Source organism: Drosophila willistoni, assembly GCF_018902025.1.
Source record: "Drosophila willistoni isolate 14030-0811.24 chromosome XL unlocalized genomic scaffold, UCI_dwil_1.1 Seg142, whole genome shotgun sequence".
NCBI lineage: Eukaryota > Metazoa > Arthropoda > Insecta > Diptera > Drosophilidae > Drosophila > Drosophila willistoni.
The window spans coordinates 3,675,685-3,684,145 of NW_025814053.1; the positions used below are offsets into that span (position 1 = coordinate 3,675,685).

The 8,461-nt window shown below is 35.6% G+C and overlaps 1 long non-coding RNA gene across 1 annotated transcript; it reads left to right on the plus strand.

The window, feature by feature from the left end:
- The first annotated feature begins 1,256 nt into the window (after positions 1-1,256).
- LOC111519644 lies at positions 1,257-1,939 on the plus strand. The gene is made up of 3 exons (XR_002724424.2): positions 1,257-1,339; positions 1,609-1,746; positions 1,811-1,939. It is a non-coding gene; the product is annotated as an uncharacterized LOC111519644 (long non-coding RNA).
- The last annotated feature ends 6,522 nt before the right edge of the window (positions 1,940-8,461 follow it).

Here is an 8,461-nt window from a genome sequence, read left to right on the forward strand (position 1 = left end):
CAATTTTTGCGAGAAAAAAAAGCTTACAACTAGCAAACTGCACTTTTCATTTGGCGAGAAGAGGTGCAGAAAACGAGTGGGAGAGTGGTAGGGGTAAGGGAAAAAGTGTGCAAGAGCCCGTTATACACGCATAGCAGTATGTGTGTGTGTGTGTGTGTAGAAACTGAGAGGAGATGGGATTGAGTTCGGGGCTTAAAATCTACTAGTAAAATGTGTAAAGAACGCTCGGCCATGGCAAAGTTTCTATTTTCGATTTTATTTTTGTTTTTTTTTTTTTTGCTCCTCGCTCGTTTGTTCCAACCAAGTTGTGAAATTGTGTTGTCTGCTTTTATAATAACATTGAAAAAGTTAGTTAAACTAGTTTTTTATTATTATCATATATTTCTCGTTGTACTTTGGGTTTCTGCACGGTTTATATAAATGATTTTATCTATTGATATTTATGAGCGGATAAATTTTGGAGCTTCAGAATAATAAACTGAAAATTGCAAAGACGCTACATACCTTAGACATGTTATTATAGCCTTATGCCAATGCATTGGCTGGGACTATGGTCAAAGGGAGTCAATAGCGAATATACATATGTGGATACTTAAGTACATATACAGTACTACTTGGCTTGTAGCGAACCGAATATACTGATTTTGCCATCGACCCTTCTTAATCTGAGGAAGTTCAAAGTGTCTTTAAGCTGTTGCGAGTTTGTTCCCCCAAAGCTTTGGCTTTTGATTATTTGATTTACTGTGGAATTTTCACTGTACTATAAAGTAACTCAAAAAGTTACCAATTTAGTCAACTGAAAGAAAAACTGATCAGTCTGTTAACTTCGGGAAGAAGAACGACGATCTATAGACCCTTTCAGAAGCCGTCTGAGCCTTAGATAGTCATCGTATCCCTATAGCTATTTATAAAACCAACAAGTGCTGTCATCAGTTAACAATTTGCACAATTTCAAGGCTAAATCTAGTCAGGAATTACAAGATTATAAGCGAGCAAGCCGACCTTTACCAACGGATTGGCCAATTACCTATAATGTCTTATCTTTATTTAAAAAATTTTCCCATTTTAAAAATAATAATCAAGCCACACGTTTTTGACATAACCATAGAAAGCAAGTCTAAAACAAATATTTCAATTAAATTTGTCACGAATTATTCAAGGTAATGCTTTTGTATAAAAACAATCGATGAGAAGTAATTTTTATCAGTGTAAAATATTAAAATGTCTTGGCTAAACAAAATTATATTTCTGGGCATTTGCTTTTTAGCCATTTCTTATATACCAAGAGTTGAAAAATTACTGTCTTGCTTTGATCCAAAATTATTCGTTTCTGGACAAGGTACTGACTAAACAAAAGCAAATTTATACATATGTATTAAAAACACTTTCGTTTAAGACGTTGATGGTATTTATCACTTTGGTCTTCTAATTACTAAATTCGGATCGACTGAATTACTAGATTATTCCAATATAAATAAGTTATCCAATGAACAACTTGCAATTTTTCTTGACTTACGACTTAACTATTAACAATTTTAGTTAAACATATCACGACTTTTTCTTTTCTTTTCCCCTCCATATAAACAATTGATTACAAATTATGTGAAGGAATTGAACAGCTTTGCAGTCCGGATGATGGTTATTACTTTTTCAACTATTGGACATATTGTCCGTATGGAATACCATAAATTGTTATGGGAAAGAGACAATTCAACTTGAAATAAAATATGCACCAATTTTTATGATGTAAGTTCCACTAAAATTAAATAAGAAGGCTAGAAAAATACTAATTTTGAAGATTTTTCTACAGAATTAACACTTGTGGAATATTAAACGGCAAAAACGATCATTGGAGGAATAAGTCTTTTAAAATTCTTTTAACGATTTCTTGTTGGTGATAATTTTAAGAGAAAGATATAAATGTAAATTATTTAAAATAAACGGCAATATAATCAATAAATACTTTGTAAAAATACATTTGCTTTAACTTCGCATACTTATAAGTTAAGTCAGTTGGTCTAAATGAATGGCTTGTTACTACGCAATGAAATGAATGAGTTTCACACTTGTACACAGTACTTGTGAAATGTCTAAAAATTTGAAACTCTGTTTAATGAAAGGCAATGAGTTGAGTGTCAAAGCATCGAAATGTACTAAGGCACTCGAATCATTCGAATTATTCGAGTTGTCTTAATTAGATTGGGACGTTTTAAACAACTAAGATTTTAAGGAAAATGTAGTTTTCCTTAAAACATGAAGTCCTCAAACTTTCACTCGTTGCAGAGGACGGACGTGTTTTTTTTGCGCTTATCAACTTTTATTTTTTCTCGCGATTAAATAATTTTACATAACTCTTAAATTATCGGTTTAATTAATAATAATTTCAACATCCGAATTTTATTTTCATTTCGCGAATTCTTGCTGTCGTTTTTGTTTAAATTTAAATAAAATCAAAACTTACAACAATACTTGCATTAGCGGTGTTGTTGTTTTGTTTATCTCTTTTGCTTTTGTGTCTTTACCGTTTTAACTAACTCTCGCGCTCTTGCGTACAAATTGTTGTTGCATGTGTTCAATTTGACGCGCTCTCCCGCTCTTTCCTATTCTTGATTGATTTGCGCTCTCGTCTTTTGCCTACCCGCGACTCTGTGATACGTGTTTTTGTTTTTGTGTTTTCATTTCTTTTTATACCCTTGCAGAGGGTATTATAAAATTGGTCAGATGTTTGTAACGCACAGAAGAAGACGTTTCCGACCCGATAAAGTATATATAGTCTTGATCAGCATGAGAAGCTGAGTCGATATAGCCATGTTCGTCTGTCCGTCCGTCCGTCCATCCGTCCGTCCGTCCGTCCGTCAGTCTGTGCGTATGCGTTTTACTCAGCCGTCTTAAGAGCTATCGGTCTGAAATTTTTTTTCCGTGTTTTTTATTACCCGGGAAAAATAAAGTATGAAAACCATCAGGATCGGACCACTATATCATATAGCTCTAGAAGAACTAGAAGGGACATTTTCATAAAAATCGGAGTATGCTATGAAATTTACATATGTGATAATATTGGATATAAAACCCCAGATCCCAAAGTATGAATGTGATCGGATAAATATAACACACACAGACGCAACGCTACATGAACTGTATGTGTATGCGTGCGTTGCTTTGCTTTGGGAATAAGGGAAGATGAAGAACAAATTGTAAAATAGAGAGTAAAATTGTTTTGTTTGTATATTGATGAATTGAGTTGCAGAAAACAAATTTTGAACATGTAAAATTATTGTTACCAAGGACTGCAAGGGTATATAAACTTCGGCATAGCCGATGTTAGCTTCTTTGATATTTATTCTTTAGTTGTGAAGGCCTACTCTGCACATTAACCCTTGTGTCAGAACTGGTCAGTATATTCTTATACACAGATTTTTAACCTTTAGAATTTTTATTTTTTTGTATTTCCTTTTTCAATTAAATTAAACTTTTTGATAAAATGGTTGTCTGCTCAAAAAATAATTGCATAGTTGCTACTAATGCGGTTGACTCCCATGATGATATTCTTTGTTGGTTGTGTGACAATGCGGTTCACGTTAAGTGTGCAGGTTACACAGGCAGAATCAAGGAGTCTATTGCTAAAGGTGGTGGCTTAAAATATGGATGTGATGCTTGCCGGGAGGTCGAGAATGAGATGCGCTCTTTCATGAGGCGGACTAGAGATAGTTTTGACACTTTAAGGGCAGGTTTTAATAAACTCCAAGCGGAGTTTACTGCGGTGGAGACTCAGTTCAGAAGTTTATCGCTTATGAATGAGTCTCCGAAACGTAAAAGGACCAGTCCTTGGGGTGTTTCTGTATCTGTAGATCCGCCAGCGTCTCTTATCGTCCCCGACCGGTCTCATGCACCGTCCACTCCTAATGTACAGCAATTGATATCGTTTAAGAGCCCGGTTGTACATACGATTAGTAAGGAATTACCGGTATCACCTGGGAATGATCTCTTAAAAACGATGCCCATTGTAGTGTCCGATGTGTCTGGGCAATTACCCATTCCAATGGAAATTGCCGATAGTTCTAAAAGTATCGAGGGCCCCGTGAACAAGTTGACTGCTGCAGTGGGTGACTTGTCCAACGTTACTGCTGCGGCTGACGCTTCGGGACCGCGGCCTCTCGTTGGCATACCACCAAAGAAACATATATTTGTTTCTAGGCTACATATATTCGAAAGAAAGTTAACGTCTCAAATATTGCGGTGGAGAAGTTTAAATTTTTTTATTCTCGGGACATTTCGTCCTTTAAAATTAGTGTTTCTGTCAATATCTTCGACACTATATGTCGAGAAAATTTTTGGCCCAAACATATAATAGTTAAGGAATATACTGTAAAAAAGAAAAATCGGCAACCGATTCGCTTGCCTACAACAACAACTAATACTATTCCTGCCACATCAGCATCTGCTGGTGTGTCAAAAAACTAGCTTCGTCCCTTAACCTGGGTTACCAGAACGTTAGAGGACTGAAATCTAAACTTCCTAATCTCTATGTAGATAGTCTTTCTTTTGAGTATAACATTCTAGCTTTCACAGAGACGTGGCTAAAACCTGATATTGCTGATGCATCGGTTTTTTCCACAAACTTTTCTATTTTCAGACGTGACCGGATTTCTCGCATAGGTGGTGGCGTTCTGATAGCTGTTGATGCTGCTTTATTGGTTTCATCTGAAATGATTCAATTTTCTAGTACCCAGGAGATTGAGTTTGTCGGTGTTAAGGTAAATTTTAAATCTTTTAATGCTTTCATTACTTGTTCCTATATTCCACCATTGTCAGACATGGTGGTATATTTAAATCATTTAGAGGCAATTCAGTTTGTCTCCTCTTTAGTTTCGAGTCAAGACATGCTCATAGTTGTAGGTGATTTTAATTTACCCGCTTTAGCATGGTCACTAACAGATGAATCTACCACGTTGCTGCCCTCTTTGTCACATGACTTTATTGATGGCCTTCTAGGCTTATCTTTATCCCAAGTCAATCCTGTCTTAAATTCTAATGGAAAATCGTTAAATCTTATTTTTGTATTGGATTCTTCTTATTGTGAGGTTTCTAGGATCGAACCATTTGTTCTTCCAGAAGACAAATTTCATCCTACATTAAATTTAAAAATTGATTTGCCCTTGCTTTCACCATTACTTGGTTCAAATGAGTTACCTCTAACTAGGTGCTTTCGTAAGACTGACTTTGCCAGCCTTAATGAAAACATTGCTACTACCGATTGGTCTTATCTGTACAATTGTAGTGATATGAACTCGGCTGTTCGTTTTTTCTATGATACTCTGAATTCACTCTTTGATATTTGTGTGCCTCTTGGTAGGCTGGAGCGGCTTAACAAACCTCCCTGGTTCTCTCGCGAGCTATCCAATTTGAAAAATGTGAAGACACGATATTATAAGTAGTTTCAAAAAACACGTCGTTCATCAGATTATGCTCTGTATACAGTCGCTCGTTCAAAATTCATGATGCTTAATACACAATGCTATAAGAATTATCTTCAGCGGTGTAAGCTTCAGTTTTCTTCTGACCCTAAACAATTTTATAATTTTGTTAATTCTAAACGTAAGACCTCTGTGCACCCATCTTTTTTGTCTTTTCAAAATAAAAAAGCGAGCACTGATCAGGCAATTGCCGATATGTTTGCGAGTTTTTTCAAAACAACTTATTCCTCAACGGAATATCGAGCAAGTCCGTATCCTTATCATTTAAAAAAGGCTAATTGCATTTTCAATCCAGTGATTGATGAAAGTTCTATTCTTAGCGAACTTAAATTAGTTAAACCTGTTTATTCTCCGGGGCCAGACGGTCTTCCTGGATGTGTACTCAGGTTCTGTGCAAACGCATTATGTAAACCCATTTTAAAATTGTTTCTATTGTCTGTAGAATCTTCCTCTTTTCCATCTATTTGGAAGGAGTCGTATATTATTCCTCTGCATAAAAATGGCAAAAAGTCCGTAGCCTCTAACTATAGGGGTATCTCAAAATTGTCCGCTATTCCGAAAGCTTTTGAGAAAATTATAACTTCTCAATTGCAACATTTTTGCAGCTCTATTATTTCGCCATCCCAACATGGGTTTGTGAAACGTAGATCTACAACCACTAACCTTTTAGAATTTACATCAATAATTATCAAGGGGTTCAAAAATGGTAAACAAACTCATGTCATCTACACTGACTTCAGCAAAGCCTTTGATTCCGTTAATCATACCCTATTACTTTCTAAGCTGAGCGACATTGGGTTTCCACCCCTTTTCCTTTCTTAGGTTCGAGAATATTTAACAAATAGAAAACAGAAGGTACTTTTTAAGTCTTCTTTTTCCGTTTCCATTCCTGTGACTTCTGGTGTACCTCAAGGTAGTCATCTTGGCCCTCTGCTCTTCACACTATTTATTAACTATCTTCCATCAGTCATTGTTCATTCGCGTGTGCTTATGTATGCTGACGATGTCAAGCTTTGTCTTACTTATAAAGATACAGATTCATTTAGTCGGCTACAAGCTGATCTTAAAAACTTTCAATCCTGGTGCCAGTTTAATCTACTAAATCTTAACACTACCAAATGTAAGGTAATGACTTTTTTTCGTAACTCTCCTCAACTGGTCACTTATATTCTAAACAATAGCCCTTTAGAACGTCTAAATAATATGAATGATTTGGGCGTACTTATGGACCATAAGTTAAATTTTAACACCCATATTTCCACCACGGTCGCAAAGGCCATGAGTGTCCTGGGTTTCATTAAAGATGGTCAAAAGAATTTGATGACCCCTATACAACTAAAGTTCTTTTTACTTCGCTTGTCCGTCCTATTTTAGAGTATGGATCTTGCATTTGGTCACCTCAATATGAGTCGCACCAGATTAGACTAGAATCCGTTCAAAAGCAGTTCTTGCTATTTGCTCTTCGTGGCTTAAGCTGGGATCGCAATGTCAATTTGCCTTCGTATTCTAGTAGACTTCTCTTGATTAACCTTCCGTCCCTAACTAACCGTAGAATTATGCTTGGTGTCATTTTTATGCACAAGCTCCTAATTGGTGATATCGACTCGCCTGAGTTATTAGCTCAGGTGAATCAGTCGGTACCATGTAGTCGGAGTAGACATCCTTTGATACCTTTATCCCTTAGTCGTTGTTCTTCTAACTATGCTATGTATGAACCTTTTAGGGTCCTCTGCTCTGATTACAACCTTCTATTCCCTGTAATCGGCTCAGAGTTTTCTATTAATATGCTTAAAACATCTATACTATCCCATTTAGTTAATAGATAGCTATAGTATTATGTGTTTGTCTGTCTTTTCTATTGTGTATTTTGTCCACGCGATTCGTGCCGTGCGTTATACGGCTGCACCCCTCGGTCGGTCGGGTGGGAGGTGGGCAGTTATCTGCTTGGGCTCGCGCGTAACAGGCTTTGTCCGGGTGTCGTAGGGGCCACTTGAACGTACTGCGCATAGTATCGTCAACGTCCGCTAACAACTATAATGGTGAAATAAAGGCTATTAGTGTATAGTGTATAGAACTTGCTACGTTTATAAGAGATTACATTTTAAAATATTTACGACATTAGGAGTTCCCTTACCATTTAGGTTCTGTTCTTAAATTATACTTATATAAGTGAACTAACCGTGAAAAATATAAAGAGAGCCATAAAAGTACGAATTAACCTTTCCTTTGCATACATATAGACAGATCGACATTACATATCAATCAATGATATCAATCAATTTAGAAAGGATTAAAGGCTTTGTCTTTTCTCGAATCTTAAATTGACTCTAAGACTTTGTTTATACATCATTTGATTGAGATATAGTGAACCTAAAATTCATAAATTTAACTGATATTGTTGGGATGTGTCAAGTGGAAGATATATTTTAAATGAAATCGTATTAAGTTTGTCCAGTTTAAAGCAAAAAACGTTTCACACGTTTTTAACCATAGAAACCAATAAAATCAAGTCTATAACAAAAATTTCAATTATACTTGTCACGAATTTTCAAAGAAATGCTGAATAAAGCAAACTAATAACAATGTAAATTAACTACACCACGACTTTTTGCTTTCTTTTTCCACTATATAAACAACTGATTTCAACTAATGTCAACCAGACAGTTCGAAATGGCTTTACAGTTGAAAAGTATGGAGACAATTTTAGCCCTTTTGGCTATATTATGCATCTTCCAGGCACGAGCTGTAAGTGGTTTAAAAAATTGCATGTATAGAAATTAATATTTGAATTATATTTTGGTACTAGGCCCACAATGATGCAACAACTGATTTACATAAAAACTTGAAGAATTTATGCAATGAAACTTGGATTAAAAACTGCACACATTTTTATGAAGTAAGTTGCTATATTCGTTAATTCTACATATGACTTGAAAAATAGAAATATTCGTGAATTTTCCAGAGAGTTGACACTAGTAAGGTTATAA